This window comes from Capra hircus, chromosome 3 (genome assembly GCF_001704415.2).
Source record: "Capra hircus breed San Clemente chromosome 3, ASM170441v1, whole genome shotgun sequence".
NCBI lineage: Eukaryota > Metazoa > Chordata > Mammalia > Artiodactyla > Bovidae > Capra > Capra hircus.
Genome location: NC_030810.1, coordinates 92,587,069 through 92,612,731, shown reverse-complemented (window position 1 = coordinate 92,612,731; position 25,663 = coordinate 92,587,069). Strand labels below are relative to the sequence as shown.

At 48.7% G+C, this 25,663-nt stretch overlaps 1 protein-coding gene across 1 annotated transcript in view; it reads left to right on the top strand.

Moving 5' to 3' along the window:
* The window catches only part of NGF (nerve growth factor), a 56,131-nt gene continuing 49,223 nt past the window's right edge, over positions 18,756–25,663 (top strand). The window contains exon 1 of the mRNA XM_018039349.1: positions 18,756–18,818. The gene's annotated coding sequence lies outside the window, so the exon portion shown is untranslated. The remainder of the gene's footprint in view (positions 18,819–25,663) is intronic.

Here is a 25,663-nt window from a genome sequence, read left to right as displayed (position 1 = left end):
CAAAGAGCATCAGGTTCAGTTCAGTTCAGTTGTTCAGTTGTGTCCAGCACTTTGTGACCCCATGGACTACAGCACGCCAGGCCTCCCTGTCCATCACCAACTCCCAGAGTTCACTCAGGCTCACATCCATTGAGTTGGTGATGCCATCCAACCATCTCATCCTCTGTTGTCCCCTTCTCCTTCCATCTTCAATCTTCCCCAGCATCAGGGTCTTTTCCAATGAGTCAGTTCTTCGCATCAGGTGGCCAGAATATTGGAGTTTCAGCTTCAGCATCACTCCTTCCAATGAATATTCTGGACTGATTTCCTTTAGGATGAACTGGTTGGATCTTCTTGCAGTCCAAGGGACTCTCAAGAGTCTTCTCCAATACCACAGTTCAAAAGCATCAATTCTTTGGTACTCTGCTTTCTTTATAGTCCAACTCTTATATCCATACATGACTACTGGAAAAACCATAGCTTTGACTAGATGGATCTTTGTTGGCAAAGTAACGTCTCTGCTTTTGAATATGCTATCTAGGTTGGTCATAACTTTCCTTCCAAGGAGCGTCTTTTAATTTCATGGCTGCAGTCACCATCTGCAGTGATTTTGGAGCCCAAAAATCAAAGTCTGTCACTGTTTCCACTGTTTCCCCATCTATTTCCCATGAAGTGATGGGACCAGATGCCATGATCTTTGTTTTCTGAATGTTGAGCTTTAAGCCAACTTTTTCACTCTCCTCTTTTACTTTCATCAAGAGGCTTTTTAGTTCCTCTTCACTTTCTGCCATAAGGGTGGTGTCATCTGCATATCTGAGGTTATTGATATTTCTCCCGGCAAACTTGATTCCAGCTTGTGCTTCATCTAGCCCAGCATTTCCCATGATGTACTCTGCATATAAGTGAAATAAGCAGGGCGACAATATACAGCCTTGACCTACTCCTTTTCCTATTTGGAACCAGTCTGTTGTTCCATGTCCAGTTCTAACTGTTGCTTCTTGATCTGCATACAGATTTCTCAAGAGGCAGGTCAGGTGGTCTGGTATTCCCATCTCTTTCAGAATTTTCCACAGTTTGTTATGATCCACACAGTCCAAGGCTTCAATAAAGCAGAAGTAGATGTTTTTCTGGAACTCTCTTGCTTTTTTGATAATCCAATGGATGTTGGCAATTTGATCTCTGGTTCCTCTGCCTTTTCTAAATCCAGCTTGAACATCTGGAAGTTCATGGTTCCTGTACTGTTGAAGCCTGCCTTGGGGAATTTTGAGCATTACTTTACTAGTGTGTGAGATGAATGCAATTGTGTGGTAGTTTGAGCATTCTTTGGTATTGCTTTTCTTTGGGATTGGAATGAACTGACTTTTTCCAGTCCTGTGGCCACTGCTGAGCTTTCCAAATTTGCTGGCATATTGAGTGCAGCACTTTCACAGCATCATCTTTTAGGATTTGAAATAGCTCAACTGGAATTGCATCACTCCACTAGCTTTATTTGTAGTGATGCTTCCTAAGGCCCACTTGACTTCACACTCCAGGATGTCTGGCTCTGGCTGTGCGGCACTGAAGTGGCTGTGAGGAAATACCCCATGTCCAGGGGCAAAGGAGAAGCCCTAGCAAGACGGTAGGCACTGGAGCGGCAGCTGCGCTGCGCTGGAGCGACTTTGAGGAGATACACCACGTCCAAAGGTAAAAGAGAAGCCCCAGCAGGATGGTAGAAGGGGCAAATTTGAGTTTAGAATCAAACCCATTCCCGCAGAGACACTCAGGGGGCTCAAACAAACCTTGTGTGCATCAGGACCCAGAGACCCCACAGAGACTGAGACAGAACTGCGTTTGAGTCTCTCCTGTGGAGGTACGGGTCAGCAGTGGACTGCTGCAGGGCAGGGGCTCTGGGCGCAGCAGACTTGGGTATAGCATAAGCCCTCTTGGAGGAGGTCGCCATTAACCCCACCATAGAGCATCAGGATAATTCCAATAAAATTAACCCAGCCATCCATCACACACTGTTACATTCAGGGAAGTCCTGAGCAGGGGTGGAGGCAAGTGTTTCGAGGACCCAGAGCCTGTGCTGTCTGACCTGGCAGGGGGTGCCGGATCCTCTGCAGGCCTCCTCATGCCAAGGCCTGGGGACTTAGGGCCCAGAGTGCTGGCCAGCTTGCCCATGCTCCACTTGTCTGAATAGTCACTCACTCACTCATGCAACCAGTATTTGCGCTGTGCCTCTTGTTACCCAGTGCTGCTCTGGGGCCAGGGCTGAAAAAGGACAAAAATCACTGCCCGATGGAGCCGACAGCCTAAGGCAGCAAGTGAGACAACAAATAAGAATAACAAGCCCTCTTGCTGTGTGCCAGCCACTGATCTCAGCGCTTCCATATTCCATTTTCTCCACTCTACGTTGTTTGTTGTTTTAGTCACCAAGTCGTGTCCGACTCTTTGCAGCCCCATGGACTGTAGCCCACCAGTCTCCTCTCTCCATGGAATTTCCCAGGCAAGAAAACTGGAGTGGACTGCCATTTCCCTCTCCAGGGGATCTTCCCAACCCAGGAATTGAACCCACGTCTCCTTCATCAGGTAAACAGCCACTAGGGCAGCCTGCCCACCTATGAAGTAGGCACTAGCGTTGAGCACAATTTACAGACAAGAAAAGTGAGGCACAGAGAGTTCATGTAACCTCCCCAAGATCAGCAGCCAGGAAGTGGAGGAGTCCTGGATTTGAACAGAGCCCATGCTTTCAGTGATCACACTCCACAAAATAAATGTCAGTTATACGTCACCATAGGAGGTGATAAGTTCAGTAGGAAAGGAAAAACAGGGAAGCAGGATAGGAAGTGCTAGGGGGTATGTGTGGGAGAGAGTGGTTTTCGGTTTTAATTATAGGGGTCAGGAAAATCCTCATTATGAAGGGACACTAGTAAAGACTTGAAGGAAGTGAGAAAGTGAGTTATACAGACATCTGGTGGTGGGGAGAACATTCTGAGGAGCAGACAGTGAGTGCAAAAGCCGTGGCAAGGAGTAAAAATTCTGCACCCAATTTCAGCATGGGAGGGTGAGCAATTCCCTGACATCAGCTCAGGCTCGTAAAATTCAACTCAAACCTGACACTGTCTCTGCAGAGATAGCCACAGAATCCATAGGCTAAAGGTTCAGTTCTTCAAGACTCCTCTCCCCCACAACCTCAGACCCCATTCATAAACCCAGCTTGTCTCCTATGCTTCTTCTGACCTATAGACAGGAGATTCCAATGACTCCTTCACTGCGTTTGATTAATTTGCTAAAGCAACTCACAAAACTCTGAGAAACATTTTTAGTTCCTGGATTATTGGTTAATTATAAAAGCCTGTAGCTCAGGAACAGCCAGTTGGAAGAGATGCACACGGCAAAATGTAAAGAAAGGTTGCCAAGCTTCCATGCCTTCTCCTAGGGTACCATTCCCCTGAAATCCATGTGTTCGCAACCAGAAGCTCTCTGAGCCCATCCTAGTGGGTTTTCATGGAGGCTTCATTATATAGACATGACTGATTAAATCCCTGGCCATTGGCAATTGATTCAACCGCCAGCTTCTCTCCCCTCTGCAGAAGTCAGGGGTGGGATTGCAGGTCCCAACCCTCGGATCATGAGATTGACTCTCCTTTTAACCAGCTTCCATCCTTAGGTGGGGTACAAAAGTCATCTCATTAACAAAACAAGAGACACCTTTATGGCTTCCATCACAGGCAATTCCAAGGGTTTTACAGATTTTGTGCCAGAAATGGGTCAAGGACCAAATCTATATTTCCTGTTATAAGTCACGACATCACAGGGAGCCTGCCTGGAGCGTGCAGCAGCGGCAGTGGAGGGAGAAGGAAACTGAAGGAGCTGAGACAGAGGTAAGGGGTTGGGAAATCATACCACACAGGGCTGATGAAGGCACGACGTGGACCTGGGATGTTTTCTGAGTGATGGGAGTTGTGGAAGGCATTATCAAGCAGTCAGTCAGTCATTCAGTCATGTCCAACTCTGAGATCCCATGGACTGTAGCCTGCCAGGCTCCTGTCCATGGAATTTTCCAGGCAAGAATACTGGACTGGATTGCCAGGGTATTTTCCCAACCCAGGCATCAAACCTGGGTCTCTTGCATCTCCTGTATTGGAAGGTGGATTCTTTACCACTAGTGCCACCTTGGAAGGCCAGGAGCCATAATGCTTTCTGACATATATTTTCCGTCTGTCCCCTTCTGACCTCAGGATAGGATTACTCTTCCTTGTCCCTCTGAAGCTGTGTGTGGCTATGTGCCTTGCTCAGTCGACAGAATGGGAGCAGAGGTGATGTGGTCACTTTCAGATAGAAACTTGGAATAAGAAGTAAGCTTTCTTGGATTAAGCCACTCAGATTTTGGTGTTGTTTGTTACCTCAGCATAATCTAGCCCAAACTGACGAGTACAGATTCCAAGAGGGAAGACCTGTTCTGGCAGGATCAGTCTGGCAGCGGCTGATATTCAGAGACAGGTTGGAATCAGAGAAAGCAGTTAAGGGAGTATTGCATCACCAGATGAGAGATGCAGATGCGGTCAATCAATCCTCAGTAATATTGGAAACAACAAAAAGTGATCAGATTCCAGATACATGCAACTGAACCATCAGAATTTGCTAATGAATTGGATACTAGCGGAGAGAAAGTGGAAGATGACCCCAAGGTTTATGGTATGGTCAACTAGAAGGACAAAAAAACCCTCAACCCTCCAAACCAACGCCTTCGTGCAACACACACACACACACGTTTCAAAAAAGAACTCTATTTTTCTTTCGGCAGGCAGATGCCTGAAATTTCACTATTAAAGAGTCATTCTTCTTGGATAAGCATTGCCCTTTCTAGGCAGTTTATTTCAAAATGAAAATATCTACTAGAGAGGTTCTTCAATGTGGATTGATTTATTTTAGCAACTCTAAAGACACCCTTGAAATCATCTAGTCCAAGCCTCTTATTTCATTTGAAAAAAACAGAGGCCCAAAGAGGTAAATGATCTTTCCCAAGGTCATGTAGAAAATTAGAATCCAGCCGAGACCCGAAGAGAAGGACTCCTGGTTCATAGCTCATTGCTTTCTCCCCTGCCTCTCGTCCAGGCTGCGTAGAGGGCTTCTAGCTGTGCACGCACTTTGGAGGGATGCAGGGAGGAGAGGCAGTGACTCCTTCACTATTCTGTGTGGACCAGTCCTGAGCAGGACTCAAGAGTATCCCCCTTCAAGGTTGAGAATCTTCCGTCACATTAACCTTGACTTTACAGGTCCTGAAGCAAAGCCCATACCTGAGAAGAAATAGTATTAAAAGGAACTGAAAAGAATACATCCTGTTCCACTCTGCCTGTGAGTGTGTCTGACAGTTAGCAAGCATGGGGCACATTCAAGTCCCTTCTTCCCTCTGTCTTGTTCAGTGCTTTCCTGCCCTGCCAGCTTTGTGCCACTCTTCCTACAAAGCATTCTTTGCACGGCTCCCCCTGGGTCGGGCACAGCTAAAAACAGACAGTGCCAACACTCCTCTTGGTATCCTGGCACATTGCATCCTGGCACGCTAACTAGAATCATTTGATGCTGCATTTTTATGTCAGGCTTTAAATCTGCAAAGTGCCTGACTATAATTTTTATTCGATTTTTATTATTAGTTGTACCTTTTAAAACAGCTATTTGAAACCGTTACCACTGAAACTCTTCTCTGACTTCGGCAAATCTTGGACCATGGTCATTTTTGGTGACTTCTGCCTTAGACTCAGTCCAGGGTCTAAGGAAGCCAAACCACCTTTTTAGGTAGTTAGTGAAATCTGCCATTTCCCACGTGTGGCAGAGTGGTGAGAGTCAACAAGCAGGTTTGGACCAGAATCTCTGCTTCTAAGAAGAAAGTAAAGAATAACCCCCAAAAGAAAAACATGGCAAAAGAGATTCACAGCTTTAGAGGCCAAATAGCAACTCTCAGAGCCACTGGCAGTCAAGGGACAGTTTGTAATGTTTATCAGGTCCCAGTATTGAAAAAATGTGTAGAATAAACTGAAATCATGTTAACTTTTCCTTCTGAAGTTTAAATGAATATCTGTATTATACAAAAGTGCCGAAAAGTATATCAAAGCCTATAAAAATAAGGCTAACTAAGACAGTGTTTCCAATGATTTTGCTTTTGTTGGAAAAGAAATGTCCCCATAAAAAGGCATAATTTGTGCCTCATTCTTCTGTGGAGCGATCTACGAATAGTGCACTTGACGGCCTGGGTAAACTTCCCTTTCTTCCAAGCAAACCAATTTTGTCTTTCCCTGCACACATGCAAGAAGTTTGGAAAGATCACTAAAGCCACACTTGGAACAATGTGACATTGTGTGCTGCTCCCGGACACATGGCCTGTTTCATATATTAAGCGCTTTCTAAATTCCACTAATGACAATGCCATATGTGCTGTCTTCAGTTTTTACCCCCATTTATGCCTTTATTTCCCCTCAACAGACCCCAGCTGTTATTAAAGAACAGTATTTAAGTCCCATCACAATAAAGATTTCTCAGTTATGAGTGATCCCAAACAGTGGCCCATTTCTTGGAATAATTTTACCAAATTCAGTTTGGTATGGTGTGTACTCAGATCTGTCAATGATGCAGGAAAAAAAAAAAAAAAAGCTGAATACCTGATCTCAGAAATGACCTGATCTTTGAAATGACAAGATTCCAACATAACCCCTTGAACTCAATTCTGATGGGACCTCATATAGAATTCCAAATAGGAATGATGGCTTTGTCCTATAGAGATTTTAATGTTTTTTTTTTTTTTTTTTTCTTTTTCCCACTTTTGCCACTTTTTGCTCCAGGCCTTGATGGATCCTAGGTTCCATCACAAGGAGAACTTCAGCAACTGCCAGTCCTCTGTGACAACAGAGTCATTTCCAAGGGGGTTCAGGAGGACTTCTCATCACCTTAACCACATAATCAGGCCTGACAGTATGATACTGGTATTGACACCAAGTGGCTTAAGGAAGATTTACCTGGACCAACGTACACATCAGAGGCAGAGTTTAAACCAGCTCTTTTCTCATCCTAAGAACTTGGTAGCAAAGTAGCTCCTTATTTCATCTCAATCCAGAGGGACGACATCACACATAAGATCTTTTCTTCTTGGGCCTCTTGGGCAAGCATTTTTCCCCTCACCACAAAATCCTTTTCTTTCTTTATTTTATTTTATTTTTAAAAATGAACTTGCTGCTCCAAACCGGCTTGGTATCTGGCTCTGGGTCCAGAACTTGAGGCTAAATGGTGAGGTTGCAATGTGTTTCTGGATTCTGTGGTTTCAAAGTTACTCTTTCCAAACCAGGGTGGGCTCTCTGAACAACGGTCAAGTTGGTGCACTCCGCGTCTCCCTGCTTCGCCACCACAGCTTCATCTGGATAGAAGGAAATGCGTCTGCAGAATCAAACAATGATTCCCTTCACTGAGCACTCATCCTGTGCCAGCGAACATCCCAAGTGCTTTCCCTCCATTGTCTTGTTTAAAACCTCCCAGTGTTCCCCTGCGCCCACCAGATCTTCCTCCCCCAGAGGGCATCTCCCTCCTCCGAGGAGTCTGATGCTCAGAGAGGTTAAGTAACTTGCCCAAAGTCACAACCATAGTAAGTGGTTGAGATAGCCTGGACTCCATCCTAAGATAAAGGAATTTTGAAGGTCACAGGCCCAAGCCTCATGCCAATACAGTCTTCTATCAAACATCAATCACATGCTTTATGCTATATAACACAAACACAAGCTACTTTCCCAAAAAGACAAAGAAGAAAATTTCTTAGAGAACTATCTAACTCAGCTTCAACTAAGGTCTCCCCAGTCCTCCCATGATATCCTGTAAGCCCAGGACTGACTTTCTCCTTGGGGCTGGGACTTGAACTCCTGGAAACACAGCCTGGCAGGCAGCAGGACGTATACCTGCTCAGTAGGGCTGCAGAAGCCTGTCCGTCAGGAAAACGCCTTCCCCTCCTGCACTTCCTTCTTATTTAAAACAACATTTTGAAAGTAAAATTAACCAGTGTGTAGAATAAACAGAACAATAGCTGTGATTAATCTGTCAGAGACGGTATAATGTGATGCTAATAGGAAGAAATAAACTCCTGCTGAAGACCAAAGTCAGCTCTGCACATGGAGAACTTTTAAAATTAGAATGCCAATAAATGAATCTCCATCCTGGAAAAAGAAGTAAAAGAGCTCTGCAGGCTGGCAGAATGAGGGCGGAAAGACAGTCTGAGGACGTTCTGCTGCCCAGAGAAGCAGGAACCCTGAAGAAGAGAAGTTCCGGTCTGCAGCCCGGCCTCTTGTCCTCTAGTATCCGGCAGCCCCTTTCTCTAACTTTGTGATAGTCACTCAAACCTCCCCCTGGCCTCCCACGTACTGTTACAATCCATCCAGCTCAGCCAGGGCAGGTAGGAGGAGTGTGGGGCATGTCTGCATGGAGTGTGTGTGCCTGCAGGTGCGAAGGAGGGGTGATGACCCAAGTCTGCGTTGAGCACCCACCTAACAGAGCCTTAGGGGACAGAAGAGACAGGGGTTGACCCCTGGATTGGGAAGACCCCCTGGAGGGGGGCATGTCAACCCACTCCAGCATCCTTCCCTAGAGAATCCCATGGACAGAGGAGCCTGGAGGGCTACGGTCCACAGGGTCGCAGAGTCTGACACCACTGAAGTGGCTTAGCGTACACGTGAGTCTTAAGTTACAAGTGAAGGAACTGGAATTGTGAACCCAGATCTTTCCGGTTCTGAAGCCCAGGCGTGTGTGTGTGTGTGTGTGTGTGTGTGTGTGTGTGTGTGTGTGTGTGTGTGTGTGTGTGTGTGTGTGCGCGCGCGCGCTTCTCTTTGGGAAAAGTATAAGCTAATAAAGAGACTGTGATGATGCACGTTCCACTTACACCCGTGGAAAGGCAAATGAAGAACTGAGGAGCATGCAGTGAACAAGCAGTTAAACAACAATAAAAAATGGAGTGCCTACTGCGTGCAGGCAGAGTGTTAGGTACTGAGGATGGCGTGGCCCCTGCTCCTCCTGAGAGAAGCTTGTTGGGAGAGAAAGAAGGGAGACTGACAGGTAGACAGGCCTTTATAATCCAGTGCAGATGCTGCAGAGCCCCAGCCAGAGGGGCTGAGGGGCCACAGAGAAGGACCCTACACCAGACCTGGGAAGTCACGTCTGCACTGAGGCCTCGGAGACAGGCAGGGTCAGCTTAGTGAAGGTGACTCAGAGCAGGAAAATGTCCCAGGAAGCGGAAAGAGCATGTGCAAAGGCCGAGAGAATCATGACCCATGGATGCCTATACAATATCTCCATGAACAAATCTGAAATTATTTCAGCTCCCCCCACCCCAGATCCTGGGTTCCCTCAAGTATCCCCTTCACCCAATTTACAAGTTAGCTCTGCCATGTTCTGAGTCAGCTCTGTGGCCCACCAGAATGCAGCTACCCCTGAGAGAACCAATGGATTTTAGTCCATTTCGGCTCAGGGCTGGTGACTGTCCCAGGCCATTTCCTGAGAGTAGAAATGGATACCTAAGGGTGATTGCTGGTTCCCCAAAGGGAGGCAGGTTTTGCCAGGCTCACAGTCGGGCAAACGTGAAGTCCTGCTGCCGCCAAGACTCTTGTCATAAAGGTGCGACCAGCAAGGGTGATGTGTGTTCTCACCTGCTGCATCTCAGCATCACAGCAGGAACTCCCTGTCACTCCCACACTGCCATTCACTTAACAGGAATACAGCCCGGGACTGAGTGGGCTAAGGGAGCATGACCAGGGCTACGGTGTAATTAAACTGTTAAATGAGCCAGCACACCTGAGTGGTCTACAGTGTTCTTAGCTTCTACCAGACTGACAAAAAATGATTTTAAGTACTTAAGTTTTGTTTTCTTTAAGGATTTTCCAAAATACTAGTCAGTAAGGTGCCATGGATTACTCCAGTACTTAGGCCGCCTGAAGTGAACAGCTGACTCAATGGAAAAGACCCTGATGCAGGGAAAAACTGAAAGCCAAAGGAGAAGAGGGCGGCTGAGGATGAGGTGGTTGGATAGCATTACTGATTCAATGGACGTGAACTTGGGCAAATTCCAGGAGATGGTGAGGGACAGGGGCCCGGTGTGCAGTAGTCCATGGGGTCACAAAGAGTCACGAAGTCACAGGACTTAGTGGCTGAACGACAAAACGGTGCAAGGCGGAGGGCGTGGATTTTGGAGCCCACAACCTAGGTGTGTGACCTCAATCTGGTTATTTAAACTCTCTGAATTTCAACTGATTCATTCACTAATATGCATTTGTTGAGGCTCTGCTATGCTCTAGGTGTTATGCGGAGTACTGGGCCGACAGCTCCTAAGATTGTATAGTTTAGTGGGGATGGCAGACTACTGCCTATGGTGTGACTGTAACAAGGAAGGGCACATATACTTTCTTCTGCACTCCCAGTATTCGACTTCTCCCTGTTCTTCCAGAGGCAAGTGGTTTTCATAGGAGACTTTTGGGATTGTTGCAGCCAGGATGCAAAGAGAAAGAAAAAACCAACATTCAGCTTTCCATCCAGAATAGGATTTTTGAGTCCACAGCAAGACAATGGTTTTGAAAGCCAAGCATTCTCAGAATCAAAAAGGAGGGGTGGGGGAGCTTTCTGAATTCCTTAAGCTCCATTAAAATATCAAAAGCAGACTTGGAGCTCTTGATCAGAGTTTCAGTATCGGCCTAAGGTGGGGAGAGCTCTGGAGAGAAGACTGGCTGAGGGAAGGAGGAGGACAAAGCTTTTGCCTTCAGGCCAGCAGAGGAGAGTGGGCAGGGCAAAGACAGGCCAGACCTGGCCAGGGTCCTCATTTTCCCTTCTTCGTGGGCCTACCCCAAAGGCTAGGATGAGCATTACAGAAAGGGGCAGGAGAGAATCAGAGAGTACTGGAGCATGCGCCTCTTTCCCTGGGTTCAGGCCTCTGAGAGATGCCCTGGGTTTGTTTTGGTGCCAAAACAGCAGAGAAATGAGAGTATGACATTGGGGGTGGGGGGTTCTCAGTAGAGACTTTGAGATAATGCCTCTGGCTCCCTTCAGCCTGCGTGCAGTGTGCAGAGATGGCCACTTTCCTGACATCTTTCCTGACCTCCAGACTTCTGTGTTGTACATATGCCCCTAAATGTTCCACAGGTCCCCCCCTTCCCCAAATCCTATACTGAAGATCTCAGCTTCCTAGCACACCCACAGGCTCCAAGACTGACACCATTGCTATAGTTGGCAGAAACATTTATTTGGCCAGGCAAATTGGGAAGCCAGGGGACATCCAGGAGACCCCTTTCTCTCCCTTATCCCCTCATCCAACCACTCCCACATCCTGGCCACCTTACTTTTACCTTTCTTTTGAGCGTGTCTCCTCTCTACCCTTAGTTCCTAGTAACAGCTTAGGGCATCATTGTCATTGTTCACTTGTATGTGAACTTTATGTTTCCCTCCAAGGAGAGCAAACTGGGAGGAGAGAGTGGAAGACATCAGAGCATCAGGGTAACACTGCGTGGGTAACACAAGGCACTGGTGCTGCACACACACTGGGTGCCCCCCAAGATGCCCCCCGTGCCTCAGATCTCACCATCCAGGTGCATCTGATGGCCGTTCTTCTACAAGCACCTGGGGGCTTTCTCTGGCTGCAGAAGCATGTTCAGATGAGAACAAGAGGCAGACTACTAGTGGTTGGGGGACTATTCTCCCCTCTCCCCAAATAGCCTTCAAACAACTTCGAATAGGGGTTGGAGGGTAAACACCCTAGCTCCTTCCCTCCTCATGAGAGATGACATTGAGGGATGACCATTTTGCTTGAGAATGACTATATCCCCCAGGTGATCCACACCCTCCTTGACCTCACCTGTGACTCCTCTGGCTTCATCTCCTGCCACTCTGTGCCCCATTCATTCTGAACTGGCTGCAGTGTCCTGGACGTACCACACTGTTCCTGCACACCTTAGTTCAAGTTTTCCCTCTGTCTGCAATGAGGTGTTTCCCAACATTCTTCCCTAGCTCTTACTCATGACTCAGCTAAGTTCATTTACATATATTTAGGCATAAGAGTCGGACACGACTGAGCGACTTCACTTTCACTTTTCACTTTCATGCATTGGAGAAGGAAATGGCAACCCACTCCAGTATTCTTGCCTGGAGAATCCCAGGGACAGGAGAGCCTGGTGGGCTGCCATCTACGGGGTCGCACAGAGTCGGACACAACTGAAGCGAGTTAGCAGCATCAGCAGCAGCAGCAGGCATTTGCCATGTGCAATACAGAGTGCCTCAGAAGTACCTAGGAAGGGCACTCAGTCTTTGCTTAGGGGGTCAAGGAAAGCACCCCATTAGAAGTATCATCTGAGATTCCAAGAGGTGACTCTCAAAGGAATAGAAAGGGGCAAGATGGAACTGGGGGAGTGATGGTTTTTGAAGCACTGAAAAAGGAATATGGGGCCTGGAGATGCCAGCACAACTTATTAAATGAACTGGAAAAAAAATTCACCGAGGCTGGAGCTGTAGGAAAGAAAAGGAAGCTGCAGGAGGGGGAGATGAAGAGGCGTGAGAGGCTGGATGACAAAGGGCTTTAAGGAACAGAGAATTTATGTTACTGCAATGGATGATAATGAAGAGACTCTGAAGCTCCTAGTGGGTCAAACGCTTCATTCCCAGAGCTTCCATATTTTCCCTGGGCTGTATCTTATCAGTTTACACATCGCCTTTCCCACAGGATAGCAAGTTTCTATGCGGCAGCAAACACTTCTCCTTGACCTCTGTTTTCTTGTCCCTAACACAGATCCTGCCTCAGAACAGGACTGTAATAAGGGCACTGAGTTGGGCCACTGAGGTGACAGAGAGCCACCCAGCCCAGACTCCTCCACAGGAGCACCACAAAGAAGGCGTGAGGTCCCAGCCTGTGCCTTAGCATCACGGATCCTGTCAACATGGCACCACTTGGCGGGAAAGAGCAGCCGCAACGCTCTGCAGACAGACTCTGGGGGGCGCTACCCCAGAGTGTCTCTGCGGTGATCCCCACAGAAATGCCTGACAGCCGGGCTGGTGGGGACTGAAGACTGAAGACCTGGGTGCAGACTTCAGGGCAGCAGCAGCGGTGTGGGGGCCCCTGAGGAGTACCGCGGACCCACCCTCATGGGTGGGGAGTGGGAGAGCCTCAGAGGGGTCTGAACACAACACCCGCGAGGATGAGATCTGGGTGGTCTGTGTGGTGGCCATCAGGTCATTGAAAGCCCTTCTGGGGACAGAGCTGGACTATTCTGGGAAGTTGGAGTCTCACAGCTGTTTGCTTCAGGAGAGCAGAGGGGAGACTCCAGTCCCCTAGGAGACTCGCGAGACCTACACCTAAAGAGGTCACTGCCTGTTTCATCATGGCTGATTTCTGTGTCTGTCTCACGCTCCTTTCCAAATCAGGCTCAACCAAGTCACAATTTTATTTTTATGAGCCTGGAATATAATGTATCTTAAATAACTATTTAATAAGGGCTTCCCAGGTGGCTCAGTGGTAAAGAATCCACCTGCCAATGCAGGAGATGTGGGTTTGATCCCTGGATTGAAAAGATCTCCTGGGAAGGAAATGGCAACCCACTCAAGCATTCTTGCCTGGGAAATTTCATGGACAGAGGAGCCTGCGGGGCTGCAGTCCATGGTGTCTCAAAGAGTCAGATGAGACTTAGACACGACTCAACAGCAACAACACAAGTGGGTGAAACAACTTATTAGCATTTAAGTTCCATACAACTAGAGGCTATTTTGTTTACTTGCTTAATCTCTGGCCCCTAAAACAGGACTGGCCCATCGTAGGTGTTCAGAAATTACTTATTTAATATATTTAACTCTATAACTATGTTATTATACTTATGTCTCAAAGGGGATAGATCTTTCTCCCAAGGTTCATTTCTCCCCACCTTAGAGAAATGAAATCTTCCTAGTTGCAAGCTGGTGGCTTTCCTGGGCTGCGGTGCCCCCAATGGAGAAGAGCTGAACTGCTCTGAGTCCAGCTAGGCTCTTGACTGGTTCCAAGGATGAGATCCGCAGGGTTGCTGCAGCTTGAGTTAAGGACAAAGACTTTGGGTGGACGTGCTGAGGGGGATGGGGGGATGGCAGCAGAGCCCTTGCAGGTGTCAGTATATATGGTCTAAAATAAGAACCCGGGGAGCACCTGGCATATAGCGACACTCAATGTCAATGACAGGGGCATGTGTGAGAGGTCAGAGTTGAAGCAGGGGGTGGAATCATAAAACAAGGAGGGGACACCTGAAAGAATGAGCATGGCAAAGAAAGTAAAGTCATGGACTAAGCCTTGGGAGGCAAGTTACATTCCGAGGGCAGACAGAGAAATTAGAGAGCTAGATGGCAAGCCAGGATGTAGTCACAAGAGCCTGGAACAGAAAATGTTAGATGCTGGAGGTCATTGGAGAAGAAGCCAAGGGCTGGCATAGTCTGCTGAACCTGGCCAAAAGGAGGAAGAGGCACGGCGTTTAACAGCAAGAGCACCACAGGTTTGGGTCACATCTCTGCTCAGCCATTAACTTAGGCAGAGCAAGAGAAGTACCTCCTAGGTCTTCAGCTTCCTTATCTACAAATGGATGATGGCTACTGATCGGGCCTGGGTCCAGGCCTGAAAAGAGCATGTGCTCAATAAATGCTGCCATCATAATATTGGTGGCGGGGTGCTTATTGCAACTGTGACCTTGAAAAAGACAATTATCAGTTCAGCAGGGGGAAGGGAAAGGGAAGAAGATGGGAATCAGACTGCAGGGAGTTAAGGGGAGCCAAGGAAATGGTGAGTGTCAATGACTCTGCTGAGGAATTTGGTAGTAAAAGGAAGTTGAGAAATCCAGTGATTCTGCTGCAGAAGGGCCAGTTGTTTCTTTTAAAGAGAAAAGGCAAGTGAGTGCTCACAAGGAAAAGGGAAGAGACCTTGGAGATGGAGAAAGTGAAGAGATCAGAGAGGAAGAAAGGAGATATCAAAGAAGAGGTAGACACAGTCCTCCAGAGGAGATAGGGGAGCCCCCCAGCTACAATGTTCTCTGCTCCTTTATCAGCCTCCCGCTCCACCCAGGGTCGGGAGCTCTTTTCCTCAGCCAGAAAGTGTGATATCAAGAAGACTTGCCTAGAAGTCAAGAGACCTGAGTTCTGGTCCTGCCCCTGGTTGTCTGTACTTGGTCTGTACCCTTGTTCTTCTGAAACGTGTCCTCCTCCTGCATAAGCGAGGTGGCTGGAGCAATCATCTCCTCTCCTGCATAAGCGAGGTGGCTGGAGCGATCATCTCCGTGCTTCTATAACTGTGTCATCTCACTCAGCATTATGAGACGTTTCCTCTTCTGTAGTGTTTCTGCACTCTGATCAGCAGGAAGGAAAAAAAAAATCTTTGAACTGAAGCTATCACTTCCTCCAGCAATTGGGACAATATTTCCGTTTCACACTTACTGAGAGCAGATCCGGTGATTCCATCAGTGCCGATAGATCACTGCTGAGCCTCCTGGTGTTTTAAATAGCATATGCACTTGGTCCTGGCCTTCTGGAATGAAGCAAAGGAGAGACAGGAGCTTTGTGCTAGGCTGAGTGTTGCTGTTGACAAGGCACTCGATGGCTGCAGGCTTCTGCATCCTCAGAAATAACAACAATTACTGCGCACTCCACAATCTGTCCTCCGAGGCAGCAAACGCATCAGCTGCTGGTTATTTTGATACCCTGGATAAAAAGCTTTCGAGAAAATCTAGTACAGAAAACATTCTTATCCTCTGCTTGTCTGCACCATTCCTTCTGCCTGCTGCCCTCTCAGCTGTTTGGATTCCTATAAATGTAGCTGGTCCAGGCTTCAAGGTCCTCGTTTCAGTGGCCAAGAGGAAGTCGTTTCTGTTTGGATCCTCCTGAAAGTGGAAGAAGCCAGAGAAGAGACATCTGGGTATGTGTGTGTGTGCCAAGGCCGGTCTGACCTGGAATCTGCTGGGAACCAATGCAGTGTGGATGCTCTGACAGCCGCGAATGGCTATGAGCATTGTGGGCTTCAGAAAGCATTCACTGAACACCTACTGTGTGCCAGGCCTGGTGGTAGGACCAGGAGAGATGGTGATGAGCACAGCCAGGATCTAATAACCAGCCGCCACAAGAACACGAGCTCTTTGATCAGGTACCATGGTCATCTCACAGACTCGCACAAAGTTGTTCAGCCACTAAATTGTGTCTGACTCTTTTGTGACCCCATGGCAGTCTCCTCTGTCCATGGGATTTCCCAGGCAAGAATACCAGAGTGGGTTGCCATTTCCTCCTCCAGGGGGTCTTCCTGACTCAGGGATCAAACCTGAATCTCCTACTTGGCAGGCGAATTTTTTGCCACTGAACTACCTGGGAAGCCCCTGGCACATTGTAGGTGCTCAATGATCAGTCTCTGGAATGTGTGTTTGTTATTTACATGTTATAATTTACTCAAGATCCTTAAAACTCAGGGACATTCAGGGATGGAAAGGAGTGCTTATTAAACCAACATGTGCCATCAGAATATGATCAACAATTTGGGCAATGGGGTATCCAGGCTTGTATCCTGTTTACTTTTAAATCTCCGTCTTTACATTCTACATAAAAAAGAACCACAAGTGCCCCCAAAACCTTTTATCCTTCTGGGTGATAACACAAGGACACATACAAAAGGTCTGCATTCAACAACCAAATACTCTGTCATTCTAAAAATTTCAACTTCATCCCTGAATTCTTGGGCAGCGATTATGTAAGGCTTAGGGCTGGCGCTTTCAAACAAGTTTATACATGACATGATTGATGAACGAATTTGTCCTATTGTCTGGAAATTCCTTTGTTTAACTGACTGGTACATTACCTAATGGATCACCCTACTCTGATGCCACGTCTACAGAAAGGGTCATTCATGGTGGCTCTGGTCACTTACACTCACCTCCTAGGTGTGTTCCTCTACCAGTTTGTATCTGAACAACTGAAGTGGATAAGCCTTTGCTGGGAAATAACGAGGTCATATCAAAGCTGAAGCTCCCTTCCAAGTCTGAGGCTTTCTTCCTACCTCACCCCTCTCGGGTAAATGGGTAAACCTAGGTATGGGGGCAAAGACAAAAACAGAAAGAAGTGGTAACCTCAGATCAATCTGTGTCAAGTGCCAAAGCAGAGCCTCCCCTTGTTCAAATGCCCTCCGCTGGGGAAACAAGGGCCACCTCTGTACTCAGAGCAGGAATCCCTATGCCTCACTAAGTCTGGCCCCCGTGGGTGACCTTCACATTGATTGCGGTGGCATGGCTTCACCCATAAAGGGAGACTCTGTCTCTCCCTCTCTCTCTCCTCACATGCCTTCCTCCCTTGTGGTATCAGGTAGAGTAGGGCTTCAGCATTCAGTTTGCTCAAGGAAGAACTGAAGAAACACGCCTACAAGCTCAACACCAGAGGGGCTGGTGGAATGAATTTCCAAAGACATATGAATCCCCCAGAACACTATTACAATTAATGATGCACATTTAGTGGGAATCTGACTTTGGGGGTATTTCTGCCTTGCCAGTATGGGTCATGGGTCAGGCATGCTTCCCCCGTCAAGCTCTGACTACACAGAACCCAAGAAATCTTGGAGGGTGATCCAGGAGATCCCATCCCACAGAAAGCACAGATGGTGGAGGAAAAGAAGAATTTGGGTAAGGCTTGGGGTGGGGTGAAAGGCTGTCTTCCTAGGTCAGTTTAGAGTCACAGAACTCTTGCAACATTGATGAAAGCTGCGCACCCTCTATCCAGAAAAATGCAGGCATCACACACAGACCAACATGACTACAACTTCAGAAGGAGCGATCGGGCTTCCCTGGTGGTGCAGAGGTTAAAGCGTCTGCCTGCAATGTGGGAGACCTGGGTTTGATCCTTGGGTCGGGAAGATCCCCTGGAGAAGGAAATGGCAACCCACTCCAGTATTCTCCCATGGACAGAGGAGCTTGGTGGGCTACAGTCCACGGGTCGCAAAGAGTCGGACACGACTGAGCCACTTCACTTCACTTCACTTCAGAAGGATCAGGGACTCCAGGAAGGAAGTTTCCTGAGTCCAGGCCTTAAGTGAAGGCTCTGATTCTAGGTCCTGATGCCTAAGTGCTCTGCACCTTTTCTCTACAGAGGACTTGCCCTTGCCCGCAAGGGTCTTCTAGGGGGATACGGTTCTCAGGGCCACAGCCCTCCCTCGTGTCAGAGAAGCCTCTGCACCTTCATCTTGCAGAGCTCTCCTGGGTGCGCTTTTTCTCCCAGGGTGACAGGAGGCGTCCCGGGAGAAAGGGGTCTCTGGACTTGTCTCTTGTGGCTGCCAGGAGCAGGAGGAGCAGAAGCCTAAGGGCAGGGAAGGTGACGACCGACGGGGACGGACACTCCCGCCGGGCTCCAGGCGCTGGCTGCAGGCAATGCTGAAGGAAAGCGTGGGGAGGTGGGGGGTGGTGGTGCGTGGTCAGCCGGGCAAATCCACCCACCCCGAGCCTGTCGGCCCGTGGGAGTCGGCAACCAGTACCCCAGCCTGGTGTCTCAGAAAATCCCCAGCCAGCCGGGTTCTGCGCGCGGCCCCTCCAACCGCGTGCGCTTCCTTTTGACCTCTGGAGGGTTGAACCCCTCCCAGGCCGGGTCCAGTCAGCCTTCCCGGGGCAAGATCGACCAACCTCTCTCGTCCCCAGGAGCCCCCGCTGGCGGGCACCTCCGCCTGGCCAGAGCAGGTGCGGGACTGGGGCCGGGGAGGGTTGGAGTGGGGGAAAGGATTTGGAGTGGGTGACTCAGGGAGGAGGGGCTAAGAATTCAAGAAGCCTGTGTTGAGCAGCTCGGCGCTCCGGCACAGCAGAGAGCGCTGGGAGCCGGAGGGGAGCGCAGCGGTGAGTCAGGCTGCCCCGAGCTCAGCCCGAGAGGGGTGCGGCGCGGGCACGGGCGCGGGCCGGCGTGGCTAGGCTCCCGGGGGAGGGTAGGCAGGGATCGCGGACTGGCGAGATCTCCGGGCACCACCGCCCCAGAGGTCCCGCGGGCTGAAGTGCGGCGGTGAGAGGAGCGTCCCGAGTGGGTGCGGGAGCGCGGGAGCCTCTGCTGGCGGGCGAGTCGTGGCGAGTAGCGCTCTATCAGGTCGTGGAGTTCCCGATCTCCCGATGGATGGTCGGAAGTCCGGAAGGCAACCCGGGCGCCTGCAGTCGCGGCACCACGGTGCCAGAGACTAGCTCGAGGGTTAGAAGGGGGACAGCGCGCAAGCGAGGGAGAGTAAAGGAGCGGGGCGAGAGGGATGCGCGGGCTGTGAGCGCTCCGGAACAGCAAGAGTGGTGGTCTGCACCGCGGAGGGCGAATGCGCGGCGAGCGCGGGCTGCGGTGTGCGCCCAGTCTCGCGTGGGCTACGCTGCCCTCGGGACGCTGCTCCCAGGTATCGGGACGAACCCGGCAGGGGGTTCTGGACCTGGTGCAGCGAGTGGAGCCAGGGTCGCTGGAGGCTTGGGAGTCCTGAGTGATGGCCCCAGGGGATGATAGAGGAAGCTTGCTGATCAGCCTCCATGGAAGGTCCTGCTACGTGGGTCACACGCCTCACCTCCAGCTGTCTGCTGCCAGGTGTAGAAGTTGGCATGAAGGGGTGGGGCGGGCAGCGCCTTAGGTCCAGGCGGCAAAAACCCGGAGGAGGGAGAGACAGGACTTGGGGGTCAAGGAGCGGCATCTTTGAGCAATCATAAACAAGCGGCTTCACTCAGATTACAACTCTCCTTTTGCTTTCCAAAAAAAAAAAAAAAAAAAAATTCTGAGATTCTCATGGAAGGTGTTTTCTGCTTGAACTTTCTCTTCTCTAGTGACTTGAGAGATTAAAAAAGAGCGTGCTTGCTAGGCTGGTTTTTCCAAGTTGTTCCAGGTTGGAAGTTGTAACAGTTTGTCGGATAATTTATGGGTGTTTCATGCATTAAAGTGTATTACTGCAAAGCCTTTGGGTGCTATGGGTATTAAGGAAAACTTAGTGCACGTTCCCAGCTGGAAACCAAAATAGGACTCTCCTGGGTATCTCTGCCCCCTCTGTCATCTGAGGCCAATGGAAATCCTGGAGAAAAGGCACTTGATTAATTGTTCTGGCTCCATCCTCTGGGCGCACCCACTACAGTGCCAACCGCCCCCACCCCGTTCCCCACACATGCATGGCCAACTACATTCTTAAATTCAGAAAGGGCAGTGGCAGACCCACCAGTATCTTCTCTCCAGGGTCTTCAGACTCTTGAAGCTGTCACTTAAGTCTGCCGGAGGGGACTGTTTCTCCTTTTCAGTGTGGTGCAGAAGGACAACAGCCGCTGGGCCCTGCCAGCCCTTCTTGCGCAGTGTTTGCTGTTTCCTATCCAATGTCTGAAACTTTCCCCTTCTGAAGACCCACTGAACAAGGACTCCATTCGGTCAGGAAGGGTCTCTTTTGTGGAGAAGTCATAGGTCAGCCTGGGCAACCCGAATGTCAATCCACCATGGTCAGTGTTCCCTGACATTGAGGTAACTGAGGACTGGGGTTGGAGGGTGAGTGAGAGTGGTCTGGGGTCTGAGGCTGGCCCTGCTGGTGTTGACTCAGAGAGGAAATGAATGTTCCTCAGACTCTGGTCCTTGAAGGGGGTTGGGATTAACATCACATGCCACCAAAATCCTCCCCAGGCTTTTGCCAATGTTTTTGTGCAGGTAGGGAAAAAGGGCAACCTTGAAGGGAAAAGTGTTAGGAGGCACCAAAGGAAATGGGGAACCACGGTCTCGGGGACTGGGGACACATGTATGGATAGGACTGTAGAAGCATCTCAGAGGATTTTATAGCAGCTGCTAGTGCCATGCCATCCCTGGACAGCCATCTCACCCTAAAACTCCCCAGACCCACGAGAGAATTGGAAAATTGGCTCCACTCGGGGCAGCCATCCTAGTACTAGGGACTTCCCATATCCTTAACCTTTGTCCACAAGTGGGGTTCTCACCTTCTGCTACTTCCCACCACAGATCTCCTCAACCTGGAGGGGCAGAAGGAGCAGGGAATGAGGCTTCACACGCTCCTCTTCCAGAGAAAAATCTGCGCAGTGTCCAGGAAGGGGGCCCCAGCTGCCGACATCAGCAGGGAGGGTAGGGCACGGCAGGGCAGGGCTGGAGCCCGAGGGAAGTTTCTCATCATTGCTGAGATTAAACTGATGAGAAAATCACACAACTTTCCTTTTAAATGAGTGCTGAGCACTTCGGCTGCACATTCATGGAGTGCCTTATTTCAGTGGCAACTCCACTGGAGCCACAGAAAATGACACTCTGCCCTCAGCAGGCGGTGGAAGGCTTGCTGAGGACTCATATAAAGTCTGGATATCTATGAGCAAACAACCCATGTTCCCAGAGGGTTTCTCTTTCTTTGACTGGCACCTCTGAACTTGCAAACCATCAACTAAACTGTCAGCTCCTAGGCTCAGCCAGTCCTGAGAACTCGACTCTGGGCCATTTTCACAGAACAGCATTCTGTGGCCTCTAGCAAGTAAAGGAAGAGGGAAAGACCCTTCCCCAATCCATTGCCAGGGACCTTGCTTCCTGACGGGGGGAGATGGTTAACATCCAATCTCCAAATAGTAACAAAGTCGAGATGGCCCTGAGGCAGAAACGCAGCTGGAGAAGCTGAGGCTTTGTGGTCATTGACCTTTCGGCTGGTTATGCATAGGGATGGAATTGTCCTATTTAAGCCAAGATGATAGACCTTGAGCCACAAAATTTAGCCAAGACCAGAACAGTGAAATCACATAATAAAAAAAGATCTTATGCTTCATGGGTTTTTCATTACTCTTCTATGGGTTGGTTACCTTACACGTTTTGGAGGAATTCCTAGAGGTTGTTTGCCTCAAGAGAAATTATACTGAAATGATCTCTTAATGTTTCTCTCCTGTATTTTGGGTAAACTTCTTGTGGTAGTTTTTGAGTTGTAAGACAGAAGGGAAAATAACTTTGTGATCTTGAGCGAGTCACTAAACTTCGCAGCCTTCACTTTCCCAATCTATGGGAGAAGGGTAGTGTATTAACAGTGTTTCTCAATGGGGCTGTTGGCATTTGGAGAAGATTCTTGGTTAAGGGTGACTTATTTCTGTAATGCTAGAAGTTGAGTATTCCTGCCCCACCTGCCAAAATGACAGAAATGGTGACAACCCAAAATCCCCTCTCCCCCATGGAAGGCTAAATGCTTATTAAAAGGGAAATACTGCTCCCAGTTGAGAACTCTGTTGGCAATTACCAATAAGGACCTTTCTTTCAGGCTTTATGGTCGGGCCATCTTCTACTTAATCACTGAATTGGGGCTTCAGAGATCCAGCCCTGGGCTTCATCCTCCGAGAGCCAGCGTATCAGGGCTCAGGAAACTCAGTGCTGTGGTCCTGCCAGGCATCATCCTTTGCTTTTGTCAGTGGAGTGTGACTACAAATGGCCCACATGAAAAGCAAACCAGAAAGAGTTGGGGGGAAGGGACTGGTGGTATTAGAGCATGGCGGCTTCCTTCTCTGCCATATGCCATTAAAAATACCGGCAGCCTGCCTGCCCCGGGTGTCCACAGCACTGGGAGGAAATCCTTCTCTCCTTTACTAAATGGATCACACTGTAGCACCAGGAGGTTGCTTCTCTGCATGAGAGAGCGAGGAAGCAGAGCCCTCCCCAGCACTGACAACACTTAATACAACGTGGGCACATGTTGATATCAAATTAATACAACCGTGCCCAAGCTGTGAGAGTAAATGGGAATCAATAACGTGACATTTAATTGAAAAAGTAAGCTAGCAATGTACACTGGAGGGATGGTGCATATAGCACTGGGCTTATTCTCACTTATCCTTACCTCTGCCACAAGGTCTCACTGGATGACAAGAAATAGGGCCATTTGGGTTATTCATAGTGTAAAGGGCTAAAACGAATAATTTCTTTGGAGGCTTTTATTGCTTGCTACCCACTCCCAAACCCCTGGAGTAGGGAATGGCAACCCATTCCAGTATTCTTGTCCTGGGAAATCCCATGGACAGAGGAACCTGGTGGGCTACAGCCCATGAGGTTGCAAAAGAGTTGGACACGACTTTGCAGCTAAACAACAGCAACACCCCCAAGTTGCTGAAGAGGGAAAGCTACCAAAGAAGTAGAACTGGCAGGGTTCGTCGTTGATTCCTAATGAGGACACAAAAAGAAGAAAAGGACATCAGAGATGTAAGGAGATTCCCAGATGAGACTGAGACTGGCCTGGTGATGCAATCTGTCAAGTAGGACTAGCAACAATGCTTTTTGAATTGCCCAAGTTTGGCCAACCTCTTTCACACGTGGAAAATCTTTTTATTAGTAGTAGTATTAGTCAGTCAGACAGTCAGGGTTTCCCTGAAAATTCCCCACTGGGGTAAGCAGAGGGAGAGGTTTTGGCACTGCCTGCGGTGGCCTCTGCAGGTGGAGAGCTCTGCAAGTGGAATGATCTGGCTCTGAAGTCAGTGAGGATGAACAGCCCAGGCTTCCCCCAGAAGCTGTTCCATACTAAGGGCAGTTAAAATCCACTGCTACAGAATAGGCTCCCAGTAACCACAAAGTATGTGCTACTTGGTACACAGATGGGCTGATTTTCCCATTTCCTTTGGCTGTCCCCTCAGTAGCCAGGTTGGTGGAATATATCATCTGTCTGAACACCACACACATTCCCAAGTGAGCCCATGGAGGGCTGCCTGCTGGAAACCATGAGAGCTCAGCCCAGGTCCAGAGAGGGAGGTACTGTCTAAGTCCCTAGTCACTGTGGATCTGGCGCGGGGTTAAAGTGACTTGCATTTCTCACTTGTCCAGTCTAGTGAAACACCAGCCTGTGTTTGGACCCGAGCAGACCTGGCTTGGGAAAGATCCCCTGGAGAAACGCACAGCAACCCATTCTAGTACTTTTGCCTGGAGAATCCCCACGGGCAGAGGAGCCTGGCAGGCTACAGTCCTTGGGGTCTCAAAGAGTCAGACATGACTGAGCGACTAAGCACAGCCCAGCACAGACCTGGCTTGGAGGTTAGCACGCTAGGGTGCCATCTCATCCTTGTCAATAACCAGGTATTGAGCCTCCATGCTGTATGGGAGATGCTGAGGCAGGCAGACTCCCTTTGGACTGTTCAAAAGAAGGAGCAGTCATGCTCCTGAAGGCTGCTGGACTAAGGAAGCAGGGAGGAGAGAGATGAGCACCAGGAAAGCAGAGAGGCAGGAGGGCGTCTCTTGTACCTGGTGTTCCTCTTCCGGGAAACAGAGGTAACAGTAGGACCTGCTCTGTTGGGCTGGGCACCTCAAGCGGGGTGATATTGGTGGGATACCAGCACAGGCCTGGCACACAGTTGAGCAGGCACTCAACAAACACAAATTCTTTTCTGTCGTTCTCTCCCTCAGTGGTACTGATCTGAGGTATGCTTTTCACTTCAGATTGAGCAACGTTATTTTTGCATTTTTTTATGCCTCTGTATGTGTAAAGCTTTGCTGCCCTGGGAGAAGAAATCTTTCTGGAAGCATCGAATCTTCTCTAGGAATTTACCCACCTTCATTTTGACTTTCTGTAATTAACATTCTCATTGGGAGAGAATTTTAACCAAACATTTCATCTTCTGAACTACCTCGGCCTCATAATATCAGAGTGAAAGGAAACTCAGAGATATTCTCCTGTGATTTTTCTTTCAGAGGCAAACTTCTCAGACTTGTATCTCAGAGATGTTATGTAATGCTCTCTAAATAAGGCATTTCTTGAGAATGGCCATTTGTACTGGCAGCTTTAAGAATGTTTTGGTTCCTTACCCCACATAACAACTTCTCCCTCCAACAACTCATTTCCTTAGGATTTTATGTGTCTTATCAAGTTCACAAGAGAAGGAAGAGGAGGAAGTGAAATTTTCTATGTCAGCCGGGCATTCATGCTCTCCCACCCCAAGGGTCAGTGGCTGGGCAGCTGTTGCTAAATAGCATATAACCTGTGGTTAAAGGGGAAACAGTCCCCACCCTGGGAAGGCAACATCAGGCCATGGATGGATCTGCCTTCTTCCAATGAGCATCTTGATTAATATGCTAACCAAGGGCCTGGGCCCTGTGGGGAGTCATAATAAATATAAATTCTGTCCAAGGAGCTTGCTCTCAAATCAAAATATAAATGGCTTCAGAGGCTCATCAGATAATATAAATTAGGTAAGACTTAGGCTGGTGGGGGCTGCAGAGAACTAGAGAGGGTATGCCCCATCAGAAAAGGACAAACAATCTGTTGCTTTGCAGGTTTGTAGACCCAATGTGACCAGATCTTCCAGCTTTTCCAAGAATTCAAACTTTGTGCTTGAGTGTATAGATCCTTCACTTTTCAAAGCATTCATGCAGATCAACAAAGCCAGCCTGCAGTTTCATCTTATTATCCAGATAGACACACTTGGAGAAATTGAGAGCAGTATCAAAATGGAAACTAGCTGAAGAAGTTCCCATCAACTCTGAGAGGCCTGAATGACCAGTGTCCCCTAGGAAGGCTTCCTAGGGGAAAGGAATGTCCTGCAGGCAGGTAGGATTGTATAAAAGCAGCCCTGGCATAAAATAGAACCAGCTTCAGACCCAATCTCTGTCTCTTATTGGCCCTGTAGCCACATAATGACTCTAAGCCTCAGTTTCCTCATCTGTAAAAGGGACTCATAATGCGAGTCTCAGGGGACAGTTGCGAGGGTGAGACGAAGGAGGGCTGGAAAGCCCTTACTTAATC